A 17,813-nucleotide genomic window follows, 5' to 3' on the forward strand; every position below is an offset into this window, starting at 1 on the left:
CGGCAGTCTCTGCCCCAGCGCACAAGATGACGCCCTATCTCCGTGCTGTGAGATTCGCCCTGCCACTGATCCACCCCCTGGAGTCTGCCACTTCTTCTTCACTCATTGCTGGACCAAACTATTGAGCAGGTTGAGCAGGTTTCAGTCTGCGTTTGCCTCCCCCAGATCCCCGTGTGAACCCACACTCGCATCTGGTCGCCGCAAGAGCCGTGGCAGCCACTGGATCACTGGCTGTTGCTGGAGCCCAAATGGTTGGAGTCTGGATAACTGCTCGCCTGCTGCTGGTGGGTTTTCTGTTAGCTGCAACACTGCTCCACCATTGCCACCACTTCCCTGTGTCCAGGGGTCTCCAGGGACCCTCCCGCCCACTGCCTGACCTCTATCTGTCATCTGCTGTTCATTTTTCACCCTGTCTAATGATTCTCCATCATCCCAACCTGTCTGCACCCTGTGCCACCAGCTTGCCTCTCCCTGACTAGTTACTTTTTTAAAAAAGATTCATTTTATTTTTATTGGAAAGTCAGATATACAGAGAGGAGGAAAGACACAGAGAAAGATCTTCCATCCACTGATTCACTCTTCAAATGGCCACAATGGCTGGAGCTGAGCCGATCTGAAGCCAGGAGCCTCTTTCAGGTCTCCCACGTGGGTTCACAGTCCCAAAGTTTTGGGCTGTCCTCAACTGCTTTCTCAGGGCACAAGCAGGGAGCTGGATGGGAAGTGGAGCTGCAGATACACAAACCAGCACCCATGTTCAATCCTGGCACATGCAAGGCAAGCACTTTAGCCACTAGGCTATTGTACCAGGCCCTGCATTTGCTCTCAAGAGATACTAGCATCTATGATACCTGCATCTTGAAAATACTATACACTGGTGTGTATATTTCAGCAGTAGATTACATACATACTTACAGATGCCAGTCTGTTGGTCAGATTCACAAAATTGCTGCTCCTGGTTGGTTGTGGATGCAAAAATTCAAACAAAGCCATAACTAAAATATTCTGCAGCAATCGATTAACTACATTAAGTCTCTAGTAAAGAGTGTTTTACATTTTATTATATTTTTAGGTACACCTTACACATCCTTAACAAGAATGTATAATCTCTAGAATGTGTAATAAGCGTAAACTGTAATGTTTGCATGTTACTTATAATGTGAATTTATGTAATATTTTAAAATTGCTAAATACTTATCAACGTGACACTGTTTCTAATTATATTTAAGGAAGAAACATCACCAGTTTTTAGAAACTTTTTCCAACGAAGACATTTTTCATCTTGTTTCTTTTAGAAACCTTGAAAACGATAATAAAGTCAGTTGAAAATTAAAACATTAAAAGCCATGTATCTCAGGAACACAGATACAAATATCCTAAATGAAAGCACCAACATATACACAATATACAAAATAACAACCTAAGACTTTCGCCCTTGGCATATTTCTTGAGTAAAAAATATTGTTCAAGTTGTTTGAAAACTCCACCCTGTGGCCTCGCCTGCCCTATTGGTCATGAGACAGTTATCTCCACTGGTCTTTGGTTCTTGAGCCCTTGTAGTTAGAGAAGAAATCTGACTGGAATAAATATCTGTGCTGTGAATCGGCTATCGGGAATTGCTAGAATTTCCCTTTTGAGTCCTTAATGCCTTAACTGCCTCCAGCAGCTTCAGGTTAAATGGGGCACATACCTCAAAAGGAAGAACAGTTAGCCTGGCAGCCTGAAACCGCTGGAGAACCTTGTCTAATGGTAGGACCACTCAAAACGGATGTTGTGTATTACTCAAAAACCAGAGCGTTCTATCTGATGTTTAAAGACTAATACTTGGCATCCTGCTTCGTTCCTAGGATGGTATGAGCCAGAGAGGGATTTATGCTTCATTTCAAAAGAATGTAGAAGATGCTACATTCACTCAGACACTAAGTTTTTGTGGGATTTATTTCCTTGTCCAAACATTTGTCTTACCAAGTTATAGGTACCCCTTGCTATGTGCTGGGTCCAATTAACAAAATATGATCAGTATTTGAATATTATCAATTGGCATTTGTTCTGTCAAATGCATAAATGAGCAAAGTTTCTACAGACTAAATTATAGCATGAGGCTGGAGAGTTGAGATAAAACTGGTATAAAACAAGTAAGGTATGAATGTGAGTGCTAAATCTGCCCAGTTAAATAAAACTCAAAGTAAGTAGTACTTACTGAAGGAAATAGAGGAGAATAAGAAGCACTTGACAGATTAAAAGCTGCATATCATGTGGGAGGAGATTTGTTGATTTCCTATGGTATTAGACATCTGGATAAGCAGCTGCAATTGGATCGAGTTTACGATGCTCTACTGATCCTCTCTGAAGCGCATCTGTGTTCTGAGGAGTGAAACGGGCTAATTAAGTCTGGATGTGGTAGTATCACCACTCTTGCCCCTTGTAAGCTCTCTGTGGCAGCTTGGCATTGTAGTTCCTCCAGGTAATACAGTACTACTTTTGAATTATTGTATTGACAAAGGACATTTGAAACGTTACTGTTGGAAATTACTTCTCATCCCAGGTAGGAGGGCCTAGTCTGGGTTCTGTTGGTAGTTGAGTGTAATTCCGCCTAATCCAAGGGGGAATATGTTCCCAAATGGACTGTGTATAACTGAATCTGATCATTGTACTCAGCCTCCTACAGACACTGTTTTTTCCTCTACATATAAACTTAACGATAAAGTTTACAAATTAGTCACAATATAACTCCAACGAAATAACTAATACTGTAACAGTTATACAGTCTGCCTTAATAAAAATTATGATCTTTCTCTTGAAAGATTTTGGCCTTCCTGGATGAAATAAGATAAAGTGATGCAATTCCCACGGGAAGAAATGAAGTGAGGTGGATGACATTGTCTTTGTGATGTAGCATTAGACACAGTGCTGAGGTTCTGTGGCGGGCTGATAATGGAGACGGCCACTCTGTGACTGATGGGCACATTGATGGACAGAAGGATGAATCGTGTCCCAAGCAGGGCAGAGCAGAGCATAATGGTGTGAGTGTTCATCTCACTATTCAGAACAATGCATAATTTAAAATTTACAAGTTGTTTATTCCTGAATTTTTTCATTTAATATTATAAGATCGCAAATGAGTACAGGTAACCAGAACCACAAAAAGTAAAGTTATGGGTAAGAATGCCTACATGTACCTGTACATGTACCAGCATGAATTTCAGAGGCTACCATGCTAACTGTGAGGCCAGTACTAAACCTCCATTAATTCACTACCTTCCAGAAATCCCTACGCAGAGGCTGTGATCAATAATCCCTCAAAAATCTTCTATGCCCTTCTCCCATCAGCAGTCACCCTTTTAGACAATCACAGGGACATTTAAAGACAGGGATGAAATGCGTGGCTTAAGTCTCTATTGGTTTATCCCTCAAATATACCCAAGTGTTGCCATCCTAATGGGATTTTGGAAATATTAACTGGGTTGATACTAGGAATTTGTTGAGCAGCATTAGCCCTGTATCGGGTAACTCAATTCAGTCTTCTATTCACCAGATGTAGAGTTTTTGTATGTGCATGTAACTGCAATGCTGATGGGCTGCACCTATATCTTATTCATAGGGACTCTGATCTGTGCTGACCACTTTGAGTGGGGTGCTCATTAGAGGAACCATGCACAGGCTATCATCTTTGGCTTTTCTTGCTGCACTTGCCCTTGCACCTTCAGAATTCCATTTGCCTTATTCAGTTCTCAGAGCCTATTTAGATGACGACACATTCCACTGTCTTTTCTGACCTTCAAAGAGAGACAACCCCAGAGCGAAGCTTTCTCATGAATATCTTTGAAACCCTCCCTGGCGGACATGTTCTCTTCACTCTTCCAGAGGACATTGTGGAGACTTGATCAGGTTTTGGATTTAGCCACCTTATCTTATTTTATATTTCTGCTCAGATTTTTCCCTTATTTTCACCTCCCTTGCTTGTGTGTCAGTGATGGTTTCTTAATTTTTCTTGCCTTCTTGTTACCTGGAATTTATAAACAATATTTATAAAGCTTCATTGCCAACCCATGAATTTAAAGAAACTTGTTTTGAAGGTTATTATTAATTTGAGAGGCAGGGTGAGAGAAATGAAGAGAGAGAGCGAGCTTCCATCTGCAGAACAACTCCTAAAATATCTCAACAGGCAGAGATGGGACTGGCTAAAAGCACAGAATGTGAAACTCCCTCCAGCTTTCCCACGTGCATTGCAGGGGCCCAAGTACTCGAAGCATCCTCTGCTGTCAGGATGCAGTAGCAGGAAGCTGGGTGAGAACAGAACTCAGGACTTGAACCAACACTTTCCATGCATTTGCTTCATCCCCCTTTTCAGGTGTCAGTCTACGTGGCACACTTTTACAGAGAGCATTAAAAGGCTCTGTATGAACTCATTCCCTTATATTTCATGGCACTCACTGTAATCTGTAGTTTTCTTGATATGCTTATTATTTTTATCCTCTGTAAATATTTTAACTCAATAATGTCATAGTGATTTGTTCATCTGTGTCTGTCCACTGTCTTGGTCACTGCTTGTCTCATTGTGTATACCCAGTAAGACCTAATGAGTTGATTTCTAAAAGAATTATGGTAATTATAGGTGCCTGATGTGCATTCCTTAAACTATTGTGAAAACAGTTTTCACAGCAGCGTTTCTTGATGAGTGAAGGTCATGAACTTGGGTGCTATTTAATCTGGCTCTTCTTAGCCAGATAAGGAGTAGGCACTCAAGATTTTTGCTTAAGTTAGGGATGATTAGCCTTGGGAATTTCACCAATCACAGGGGCCTTTTCTGTTCCTCATTGTCACCTTGGTGTCCACATCAGTCCTCAGATTTGCTTTCTTCTGTCTCAATAATCAATGTGGCAAATGCCCACTTTGTTTACTTTATTATCTTCCCACTGGACTTTAACCCCAGTCTCTGACCCTGATTGTCCATACTCAAAATGTTATTGATATCCCTGGCATTTTAGGACAGAAAACCGTGAGATCACATCCACCCATATCTTCCTCTTGACTCCAGGTTTAAAATTTCTCTAGGGACCTTTTAAGAAGCTCATTCATCATTTGTGCAGGAGGTAGAACTAAATACTTTACCTGTACAAGTTTGATTGACTGTTCTAAATTTACCTATCAATCCCAAACCATTCTTTTGTTGTTTTCCAAGAAAGCTCTCCAATGACTGCTTTTACTGTTTTTACTTTCTGTCTTGGAGGATGGGGATGGATATGAAAATTTGAAAATGGTATCTGCAACTTCAAAAGAAATTAGGAAATGGAAAGAAATGATAAAGCCACAATTGTTGTGTAGCATCTTCATCAGAGAATCTGTAAACATTTAAAATTAACTACTGATAGTGGGCTTAAAGTCAAACTGGCATGATACTTAGTTGCTTGAAAGGCATTTGGTGAAATTGGTAACTGTGTGATGCTTCCTGGGAAGTCACATGGATGCTATGCAAATGAAGCAACTGTAGGGATTAATGAGTCAATAAATTTCTAACAAACTAAACTGAGTAAGTATTTCCTATATTGCCATTGAACTCTGGAGTAGAAGCCATGTCCTATGCATTTTCCTTACCTCAAATTCATGCAGAGAGTCATGGCCTTTCTGTATATTTGGAGAATCATAGTTGAGTGACTGAAGTGCATCCAGTGTTTGTACTGACTTTTAAGTTACTGGGGAGCAATTTAATTAGCTTTTGGTATTGACGCAAAGCTTTTAACTCTTTAGGGGCAATATCAATTCACCCATTTTATCCAGTGTCTAAGTAACATTGTTACAATTTTTAAAAAAAATCACATTCATGGTGTGGGCTGGATAGTAGGGTTGGTTGGGTTGAACTAGGCTTCAATGCCCATTGACATTTATGAGAGCTGAATGGGATGTAAGACAGACTGAATTAGTCTGCAGTACATACTGTGATGCATGGGAACCAGGGTATGGGGCAAGCCTGGTGGGGTTTATGGGGAGTTGCCCCAACTAGGCTGCAGCTCCACTGGTTTGCCTGAAGGCCAAGTATGAAGTGGGCTGAATCAGGCTGTACTGCAACACCCATCGGTTCATGTGGAAGCAGGGCTGGAAACAGAACTGACCCGGCAATTGCAACCACCAGCATGTGCATAAGCTAATTGGGGCAACAGATTGTGCCAGATTCTGTACTGGCAAATTCACACAAGAATCAGGTTTGGGATCATCTCAGATGAAGTTTCTTTGGAGATCCCTCCAACTGAACTGCTGATCTCAGAACCCAGCCATGAAGAGACTGCGTCAGCCAGTGGATTCTGAAGAATTCCATCATGCTTGGAATGGCAAGATTGGCAACAATTCAGAACTGTTGAACTGTCAAAACCGCTTGAGCAGGACTCTCAGAGCGTGCCTCACATTGGGGACCTGGGATGGGTGGGAGGCTGGGTGGGGCTTCTCCCCTTTGTTTTGCCCCTGACCCCCAGATACAGGGGGAAAAAGTGATGACATTAGTGTAGAAACAATGGTATTACCCACTTTCCAGTAACCCTTGACCCTTTGTACCCTAATCAACTAAGTTAAGATTATTAAAAAATAAATAAATAAAATAAAATCGATCACATTCATTTACCTGATATTTCCATGATAATTATAAATGATAGTAACAAAAAGTAAAGGAACATGAAAATACTGCTTTCTGCTGTAAGTAACAACTATCATCATCTGTCAGTTTTTAGAAGGGCATGATTTGGGCCCGGCACAGTGGCCTAGTGGCTAAAGTCCTCGCCTTGCACGCACCTGGGTCCCATATGGGTGCCGGTTCTAATCCCAGCAGCTCCACTTCCCATCCAGCTCCCTGCTTGTGGCCTGGGAAAGCAGTCGAGGATGGACCAAAGCATTGGGACCCTGCACCTGTGTGGGAGACCTGGAGGAGGTTCCTGGCTCCTGGCTTTGGATCAGCACAGCACTGGCCGTTGCGGTCACTTGGGGAGAGAGTCATCAGATGGAAGGTCTTCCTCTCTGTCTCTCCTCCTCTCTGTGTATCTGACTTTGCAATTAAAAAAAATAAATAAATAAATCTTAAAAAAAAAAAGAAGAAGGGCCTGAGTTTATTGGTGAAATGAAAAGATATTGAAAAAGCTGAGAAACACTACAATGCTGACTAATGGTCAGAATGTTTTTGCAGTTTCCCAACATAAGTTGGTGAGAAAGTGTTAACTTTCTTGTCCCTTTTTAGTTTATGTCCATTTTTTGTTATTTCCACCAGTGTTTTTTTCCAAGCTTAATGATGTTGTTTGCTGGTTTCCCATGTTACACCAAATGAATGTGGATTCCTCTGAGACTTCTAAAATGGTAACTGCAGTAAATATTCATCATGTGGAATTAATAATGACATCTTGAAATGTTCTGTTTGTTTTTTTATGGGCTCTCTTAACCACATAAGATTATCACCCAACGTGGCGTTAAAAACAAAAGAGGGCATGGCTGCATTTCATGTCGTAGTGACAGGGGAACCAGCGAAGCTGTGAGATCTCCTTGGCCACAGATGCTTGCAAAGCTGAAAGGCTTGTTAAGAAAGGGAAAGGACAGAACTGGGGTTTATGATTATCCAGAGGGTATTTCCAGTGTGGAGTGAGTTAAACAATTATGAATCATTTGTATAAAGGAATGGCAGATCATTTTAATTTGGGGTTCATTAAAAATTCAGATTTAAGTTTTCTATGGATTTTAAATATTGACCATATTTACAAATAAAAATGCAGTTTCCCAGTCATATACTAATTAGATAAAGCAAATGAAGAACCTTAGAGAAAACTGTTATGTGCTTTCTGGTTGATGAGGAAATCTTTTCCTTGCATCACATTCATTTTTCTCACCTGTTTATTCATTCGTATCAACAGTAAAGAAGGAAAAAGAAAGAAAATGAGGCAAAGATGAATAAAAATAACACAGTAAAACTCATGAAGATTTTTTACAATAAGCTTTATTGGTAAGATGGTGCTTGTGTGTCTCTTTGTTTAAAATTAACCTAAGAAAGCTAGAAAAATAAAGAAATGTACAAATTGTTGTGGTCATTTTTCTCATTGTGACACTGCGCCTAAGAGTAAGCACCATCTAAGAATTGATAAGACTAATTTCATTTTACATGCTACATTTATTTCATTGAAGTATTTGGAAACATCAAAACTCAAAAATAACTTGACAGCAAAGTTAATATATTTTAAATTATTACTGTGCGTATTTTCCAAATTGGAAAGAAAAGCACCAAAAAACAAAATGCTGAAAATATAAAATAAAAACAACAAAGACTAAAGCTAATACTTTAAAAAAAAAATCAGGTCTTGATAAACCCGGAGTGTCTGTTAATTAGATTGGCTTTACAAAGTCAATTCAGGACACAACTCACATATTCTCTTGTTTATAGCCTTTTCTTAAGTTTCCATTAAATTCGGAGCATGCAGGGTCCGTGGTTCCGTTTTCCTGGCAAGTAGAAAAGTTTCCGTTTTGTCAAACGGTTGAAGATCAGATGTTGATATTTTCCTTATAATTATTGCCAAGAAGTATTTCCTTGGGGAGTTGAAGCTGGCGGCCCTGGGAGGGACCCAAGACACCTCTCTCACTTTGTTCTGCCTCCAGACATTCTCTTTGCCACCTCGGCACTGCTTGTTCCTGAAAACACATTTGAACAAATTAGAATCCCCAGTCTCTGCCACAGATACCTACCTGCCCTTCAGAACAGGCCGAAGAAACATCACAAGCCCAGGAACAAGCCATTGGTCTAATCTGAATGGCCTCGCAGTTGGACTTCACCATTTTTGTTGTTGTTGTTAAAATTTTATGTTTGCTGCTCCTGATTAAAGTACCTCACCAAAATTTTAATTTCAAAGGCACCATGAAATTCTAGTGCCTTTACCAAAGTAAATTTTTTTCAAAACAGCCATGGAGAAGTTAAATTTTTTTTCCATTTTATTATTATTATTATCATGTTTTGTTACAGTTCCATAGTCCCTGGGTTTTCGCCTACTTCCTCCTCAAGTCCCATACTCCACTAAGTTCCCCCATATCATTACCACACTGTAGTTCCTCATAAGCAGTCATAAGTCCATCATTTCAGGCATGGACAGTGGCAGAGTCTAGCTTCCTGTTGTCATGACACATCCAACAGTTTCACTGGGACACCATCCTCCATCTGGAAGTAGAGATGCACACTGTACTGTATCCTCACATCTGGACATGAGCCTCCACTGCATAATCATTATCAATATCCCCAAGTGAAAACCCACAAAACAAAATCAACAGAAAGAAAAAAAGAAATTTAAAATGCCATGAAGTTTAACAGCATGCCACTAGCTATGATAGTCTACATTACACAGTTACTATACATCCTCTTAACTGAAAAGCCATAAAACAAAATCAACAGCAAGAAGAAAAAAAGAAATTTGTAACACAGTGAAGTTAATTAACATGGTACTGAATGTTTAATGTGTCACTGCAGAATTGAAAAAGAAAATTAAGAACCTATTTGAATAAAATGATGCTATTGTATGATCTGTGAGTCAGTGAAGAACTTAATATGAGAAAAAAAGTGCTTTGAAGAAATGAAACCAAAAATAAAAGCATCAAAATTCATGAGATGTAGTTTCTGCTGATCTTTATTGATAAGATGTGTCTCCTGTAGGTAACAAATAGATGGGTTTTGTGTTATTAATCCAGTGTACTAATCTGTGACATTTGATTGATGTGTTTAAGCATTTTAACTTCATGGTTAATATAAATAGGTGGTAATTTGGTCCTATCACTTATCAGTGGGTTATTCATTGATGTTATTTTACTGGGATGTTCTTCACATTTGCCTTTGGATTTGGTGGGTGCTATTCCTTTTCTCTGTCAAGAAACACCTTTAAGTGAGCTTTTCTTTGCTGTGGAAGAATTTTATTTCATTTTCAAAGACAAAGAAAAGTTTTGCTGGGTACGTTATCCTGGGCTGACAGTTTTTTTCTTTTAGAATCTGGAATATGTCTCTGTATTCTCTTCTGGTCTGTAGAGTTTCCTGTGAGAGGTCTCCTGTGAGTTAATTGTCATTTCTCTATAGGTCAATTGATTTTTTTCATGTTCATATTTAACGATCTTCTCCTTATGTTCTATTGAGGAGAGCTTGCTTATCATGTGTCATAGTGAAGATTGGTTTTGGTCAATCCTGTTAGGAGTTCTGTGCCCATACTGGATGTTGTTTCCCAATTTTTTATTCCTTAATTCCAGATTAGAAAATTTTTCCCTTATTATTTCATTAAATATATTTTTAAACCCAGCTTCTCTTTCTGCAGCTTCTGAGATCCCCATAACTCTTATATTTGGCCTTTTAATAATGAGTCTTAATTCTTGAATGCTATCTTTAGCTTGACCCAGCTCTGTTTTTGGCTTTTTGTTTGTTTTCCCCTGGTGACAAGAAATATCTTCCACTTCTTTATTCTGCCTTATTCATTCTATTATTAAGGTTTTTCCACCGAATTTTTAATTTGCTCTATTGGCATCCTTCATTTCCAGTAATTCAGTTTGATTTGTTTCAGTGTTGCTATTTCCTGTGTGATATATTGCTTAAATTCCTGCATGTGCTTCTATTTGATAAGAAGCTTTATAACAAGTGTTGTTTTGAATTCTGTATCCCCAATTTTCTTGAAGTCTTCCTCAGTTAACTCTAAAGCTGACAGGCCTTTGCTCCTTTGCAGGGTAGTCTTTAGTAATATTCATTGTGCCTCTGTCTCTTACTTTTGGTCATTTAACTTCTGGCTAGCAGAATTTTCCCCTTTGGCCAATTTCAAAGCTGTTTCACCCACAGGTCCACAATTTGATTTTACTTATTATGATTGATACCCGATTCTTTGTTTGCAGGCACTAGTGCCACTCCCTTTCATTTCCTTTCCAGAATTACTGAATATGTGGCTTCTGTTTTCCTCTATTCCCAAAATAGAAATTCTTTAACAATTCCCTCAATTCCTTTTTCATGTGCTTCTCCTGTAATCTGGATTTATTTATTTTTATTCAGAATTTTTTAAAATTTATCTTCATTTTATTTGAAGTCTTTCTTCCATCTACTGGTTCACTCCCCAAATTTCTGGGATAATCAGAACTCAACAAAGCCAGCAGCTGAGAACTCAGTACATCTCGCATGGGTGACAGGATGCAACAATTTGACCCACCCCGGTCCTTCCCAAGGTGCACATTAGCAGGAAGCTGAAACCTTGAACAGAGCAGGACATGAGCTCAGACACCCTGATGCTCTGGGTGACCCAAGCAGCATCTGAACCATGGCACTCAGCTCCTACCCATAGACTGGATTTAAATGAAGCATGCACAGTCAACTGATGAGCAATTAACAACATAAAATAATGACTCTGGTTTTTATTCTCATTTGGCACATCATATTTCTTCAACTAATTGAGTTATTTACCATTTTATTGCTTTCCCAGTAATTGCACTTAATTTTTGTTTATGTAGTCTTCATCCAAGATACAATTAAAGCAAGCATATTGCCACCAAATACAGTAATAAACACGAGGGTGTCATTGATATGTCAACTCTCAGAAAACTTTATTAACTCTCAGGATTAGTTTCTTTTTTTTTAAGATTTATTTATTTATTGCAAAGTCAGATACACAGAGAGGAGGAAAGACAGAAAGGAAGATCTTCCATCCGATGATTCATTCCCCAAGTGAGCACAACGGCCGATGCTGTGCCGATCCAAAGCCAGGATCCAGGAACTTCTTCCAGGTATCCCACACGGGTGTTGGGTCCCAAAGCTTTGGACCGTCCTCAACTGCTTTCCCAGGCCAGAAGCAGGGAGCTGGATGGGAAGTGGAGCTGCTGGGATTAGAACCGGCGCCCATATGGGATCCTGGGGTGTTCAAGGCCAAGACTTTAGCCACTAGGCCACTGTGCTAGGCCCAGGATTAGTTTCTTTAAAGACTAAACACACACACACACACACACGCATACATACATACACACACGCCGTGTGTCATAGCCTGGTGGATAAATCTTAGCCTTACACCTGCCAGAATCCCATATGGGCACCAGTTCTCAGTCGGCTTGAGGCCTTGGAAAGCAGTAGAGAATGGCCCAAAGCCGTAGGGCCCTGCACTCACATGGGAGACTTGGAAGAGGTTTCTGGCTCCTGGCTTTAGATCTGCTCAGCTCTAGCCATTGTGGTCACTTGAGGAGTGTGGACTAAAGAAGGACTACAGATACAGAAGGGCTATCTCCTTCTCTCTGTAAATTTGCCTGTCCAATAAAAAAAATTTTAACACATACACACAAACATTCTGTGCCATTAATCCTGGAATTTAGTTGGTCTCTGTTTTATAATTTCCCAGAGTATTTTATTTTAAAACCTAACTTCATCATCTTCCGGTTGTTACCCATTTGCTTCAGTAGAGACTCTCCTTAAGTGAGAGGCTCAGCAAGGCAATGATGCCGTTGATCTCGTCTCTTTAAAGCATAGGAGTATCATGGTGTCTGTAGGCATGACCGACCCAGCTGGAGTGGGCAGCTGCTCTGGACTGCTCACAGTTTTGCACAGAATCACAATGGTCTGTAAGATGTATGAAAGCCTAAATTCTAGTAAAGCCTGCTGATGTGAAAGCCATGTCTCTGATTGCTTAATTCTGGTTCTGGGCTCTGACTTGCCCATACCCACTGGCTCCTTGGTGCCCCTTGCTCCCTGGCCAACTTTAGGTCAGAAACTGTTGCAATCATTTTTCAGATGGTTGACAGGGTCATGAGTTCAAGTTTACAGTTGGTCATTATATAAAATCTTTTCTTTTACAACAGAAATAGAAGTTTATTTTTTCCTATCAGTATTATCCAATGTTTGAAAAATAATAATTATATTTGATGCAAAGCAACAAAGAAAACAAATAGTTGGCATTTATAAGTCTGTTGTGAAATGTGAAAATATTTTAATGCTCAAAAATGTAAAATATGAAGGAACTTCCTTTTTTCAGATAAATTCTATTTGTATATGATTAAAGACAGCACTCAAAAATACCCCCAACAGGAGAATGAAAAGAAAAAGAGACAATAATAAGAAAAATTACGACTGATTGGTATAATTTTCTTAATGATATCCCTGGTTTGGCTTATATATAGTAGGTATTTCAACTTGTCTAAGTGTAGAGTCTTTATGGAAGTCAAATGCTGTGAAATCAAATGGAAAGCTAAAGTGAAAAGCACATTGTTTGGGCGTTATGTCACAATGTGATTTCTTGCAGTGAGGATTTTACATTGATCCTGATCTTTAGCTCAGCCTTCTACAGTTATTAAACAGTTAATCATACAGGGCAGAAATGGGACAGGAATCTTATTCTATTGGGAGCATATGAATAAGAACAAAGGACTTGCATCTGCTATGTATACATCTTGATGATAGTGTGGCTCATTGTTTTATCAAAAACACTGTTATCCAAAACATTGCCCTCTCTCGAAATGAGCATTCTAGACAATAATCCCTCCATCAAAGGCATCATTTGCAAATATTTTCTCCCATCCTGAAAGTTATCTGTTGACCCTGGTGATTGTTTTCTTTCTGTGCAGTCGCTTTTTATTTTTATGCAACTCCATTTGTTCACTTTCCCTTTTGTTGGCTGTGCTTTAGAGGTCATATAAAAAAATTGTTGCCCAGAACAGCTTCATGGAGCTTTTTCCCTGTGTGTTTCTCCTCTGAAAGTTTTATAGTTTCATTTCTCTCAGCCTTGTTCTTTCTGGTCAAGATGCCTGTGGCTATTCAGGGTCTTTTATGATTCTGTGGGAAAATTAGTGTTGTTTTTCCTATTTCTGTGATATTAACACTTTTAATAATCACAGAAAAAAATCATCAGGAACATTGAGTCGTGTTAAGGGTCTACAACAATTCCTCATGTTTGCTAGTAAGTGACCTTTTGTACAAAATAGATATCAGCCAATCACATTGGGAAAGCCTGGGTGCTTGTTTTCCTTATAATTTTGCAGATCGCATGTGTGAATTTCTAAGCTTTAGTATTGTGACAGAATTAAACTAAATGTGATTTCAGGAGAGAGTATTATTCTGCAGTACCATTGGGTTTACAAATTCCTAGTGTGCAAGAAATGGGAAAGTCACTTGATGTATGAAAATGAAAAAAATACTTTGAATCAAAATCATCAATCAACACATGTATTTTTCAGAAAGAATGTAGTTCTCCAATTTCTCAAATTAGTTTTAGAAAGTAATTAGCAATTAAAATTCTCATGTGTCTGTTTTTCACTAGTCTGGTGGTAATAATGACAGCAAAAGACTCATTTGTTTGACTTTACTGTTTGGATAGCCAAATGCAATGATCAAGAAATTTTTGAAAACACAGAGGGAAATAAGTACTCGCCTTGTAACAAAACAAGAGATATACTATACATCCATTCAAACCATGTCATGTTTCTGAATAGTGTTTACTGCCTCAGGTTGCTTTCCTGGGTTTCTGGTCAGTTGTTTTAAACATGAGCTTTATCTTGCTACTGTCTTGGAAGGCATTAACAAACGTGGGGCCATGTACTCCACTGAGCTGTCGGTGCCCCACGTGGCTTGATTGGCAGGGGAAAGCACAAGTGGGGGTGGACCGCCATGGAACACAGTGTGGAGAGGGGTATCAGACATCAGCCACTTACAACACTTCCCAACAGTATCCTGAAGGTCTTGAACTTCCATACCTTCTTTAAGCAGACTATGTACTCATATGGTTCATTCATTTTTCCCCCATAGTGTTTCTGGTTGCTGTTTGGATGACATAACTCTCCATATGGTGTTGGTCTCACCAGAGACCCAACTTGGTTGATGGCAGCAATCAGAAAACAAAACCTTTTGCCAAAGGACACACTGAAAATTTGTTCTTAATGACACAGCCCTGAGCCAAATCTTGTTCTGGCTGTTTCCCAGCTGCACTGTTTGTGAGACATCCTCTCTTCACTATGTTTGTCCTATGTCCTCAAACCTCTTGCTGAAGTAAATTCCTCCCAAGTCGTTCTCTGCAGTGGGCCTGTTAAGGTGACGCATACACACAAATCCATCAGCTAGCTCTCCTATTGCTCAAGAGCTACCCAGATAGACTTCTGCTCTCTCTCACACTAGATCAGTGCAGCTGGCTTGTCCTTGCCAGACCAGAGGTGAGTCTGCTGTAACTGTTGCCTTTCTCCTAATGGCAAACAGGAGAAAAGAAATTCACCTGTAATCTACTACCCAAGGAGAACAACACCCATGGAGACTTATGTTTTCCCTGGGGCTTGATCATGTCACAGCCTTCGAAGAGGACATACAACTCCCGTTGGCAGGTCACAGCACTAGCCCCCTGCGTTTTGCAGAATGGCAGAGTTGCTCAGAACTGCTGGTGCTAACTTTGGAAAGGAAGTCATTTGTCTGCTTTACTGTGGGTTTTCTCAGCTGCTGAGGAGCTATGGAGCTAGCAATTGAGGAGTTTAACATAATTCCCCTGAGGAATAACCTAAGTGGTCCAAGCTGTGTTAAATCCATGGGCTGGGTCTACTGGAACTATGGAAATGTTATCCAGACTGCAGTGTGCAGGGAATACATGCGTGCACACTTGTGCAGGCAGTGGAGTTGGTTGCAGTGATTTTTGTATGTCAGATAGCAAAGTTTTCATTTGGACTGTCATTGAAAACATTTTCTGGCCTGTAATCTGCTGAAAGCAGTGGGTTTAGGTTGCATGCATTGTATTTCATCGATATTAACACTATAAATTATAGGATATTCAGGCTAGGAAGAAGAATCAGACTCAGTAAGGGGTATAAGATTGTATTTTTAGTATTTACGATAATTATGATAATAACTAAATTGTATTTAATTTTGTGTGTGTGTCAAGCACAGCAGGAACTGTGCTAATTAGTGCACATCAGACATCTCATTTGTTGATTTCAGCAACTTGACAAAAAAACTTGTTTGAGAGGCAGAGAGAGAATGATTTGCATATAAAAAGATATACACACAGAGACAGATCCCATTTACTAATTCATTTCCCAAAATACCCATGACTCAATCCAGGTATCCAGGATGGCAGGGAGCCAATTATTTAACCCATCATTGTTCCCTCCCAAGGCGTGTGTTAGCACAGTGCTGGAATCAGGCGACAGCTAGGAAGCAAAGCCAGGTTCTCCATAGGAGACATAGACATCTTTTTTTTAAGATTTATTTATTTTTATTAGAAAGGCACGTTTACAGAAAGAAAACAGAAAGATCATACATCTTTTGGTTCACTCCCCAAAATAGCTACAACAGCCAGAGCTAAGCCAATCTGAAGCCAGTGACCAGATTACTCTGGATCTCTCATGTGGGTACAAGGACCCAAGAACTTAAGCCATCCTTCTCTACCTTCCCAGGCCATTAGCAGGGAGCTGGATAGAAAGTGGAGCAGCCAGGACTATAAATGGCACCCCCATGGGATGCCGGTGCATGAAAGTGAAGATTAGCCTGCTGTGCCATGGTGGTGGGCCCAAGATATAAACATCTTAACTAAAATTGTAACCACTAGGTTAAACAGTCACCCATGGGGTTAGTGCTGTGACACAGTAAGGCTTCCACCTGGGGTGCCAGCGTCCCATATGGTGCCTCTTTGGATCCTGACTGGTCTACTTCCAACCCAGCTTCCTGCTAATGCTTCAGGAAGGCAGCAGCAGATGGCCCACGTCCTAGGGTTCAGCACCTACAAGGGAGGCCTGGAGGAAGCTCCTGACTCCTGGCTTGTAACCAGCCTAGGCCATTGCAGCTATTTGGGGAATGAACCAGAAAATGGAAGATTTCTTTATCTTTCTCTTCTCCATGACTTCTCCTTTCAAATTAAAAACAAGTATATCTTTAAGAAAAAATATCCACAATTTCAACAGCCTTTGATGTAGGTCCTATTATATGTTATCCTTATTTTCTTTTTTTTTTTCCTTAAGATTTATTTTTATTGCAAAGGCAGATTTATAGAACAGAAGATTCACAGAGATCTTCCATCTACTAGTTTACTCCCCAAGTTGCCACAATGACCAGAGCTGAGCTGAGCCGATCTGAAGCCAGGAGCTTGTTCCAGGTCATCCATGCAGGTACGGGGTCCCAAGGGTTTGGGCAGTTCCTTACTGCTTTCCCAGGCCACAAGCAGAGAGCTGAATGAGAAGTGGAGCAGCTGGGGCATGAACTGGCACCCATATGAAATCCCAGTGCTTGCAAGGTGAGGATTTAGCCACTGAACCGTGGCTATATTATCCAGGCCTATATTATCCTTATTTTCAATAGAGACAAATCAGTCTCAGTGCTATTAATTTCCTGCCCAAAGTACACAGTCAAAAAGAAGCCAAGCCAATGCTCACTTTGGCAGCACATATACTAAAATTGAAATGATACAGAGAAGATTGGCATGGCCCCTGCACAAGGATGACATGCAAATTTATGAAACATTCCATATTTTATTTTATAAAAAGAAACAAATATTTTTTTAAAAAAAGTAGCTGAACTGGAATTGGAGATAGCTCTGTCTGATTCCACACTTGTGGCTACTTGATCTTAACTAACCATACCTCCCTGACCATACATGACTCCATGTATCTCAGCCACCCTGACACTTCCTCAGCCTCTTACACTTTTCATGTACATTTATGTATTAGCATACCTCTGTATAATACTACCAGTCCTGAGTGTGCCTCTTTTTAAGAGTTAATAATTAGGTACCAGTTGTTCATTATTTAATTTTTCCTCCATCTCTAGGCTAGGACAGGTACTGTGTCTGCCTGATACACCATTATTTGGGAAATAAAAATATGTAGTAGTGGTCAGACAT

General features: G+C 39.9%; 1 non-coding gene across 1 annotated transcript; it reads left to right on the plus strand.

Moving 5' to 3' along the window:
- The first annotated feature begins 17,338 nt into the window (after positions 1–17,338).
- Positions 17,339–17,445, plus strand: LOC121154487. The gene has a single exon (XR_005883531.1). It is a non-coding gene; the product is annotated as a U6 spliceosomal RNA (small nuclear RNA).
- The last annotated feature ends 368 nt before the right edge of the window (positions 17,446–17,813 follow it).

This window comes from Ochotona curzoniae, unplaced genomic scaffold (assembly GCF_017591425.1).
Source record: "Ochotona curzoniae isolate NIBS_2020 unplaced genomic scaffold, NIBS_Ocur_1.0 contig_1, whole genome shotgun sequence".
NCBI lineage: Eukaryota > Metazoa > Chordata > Mammalia > Lagomorpha > Ochotonidae > Ochotona > Ochotona curzoniae.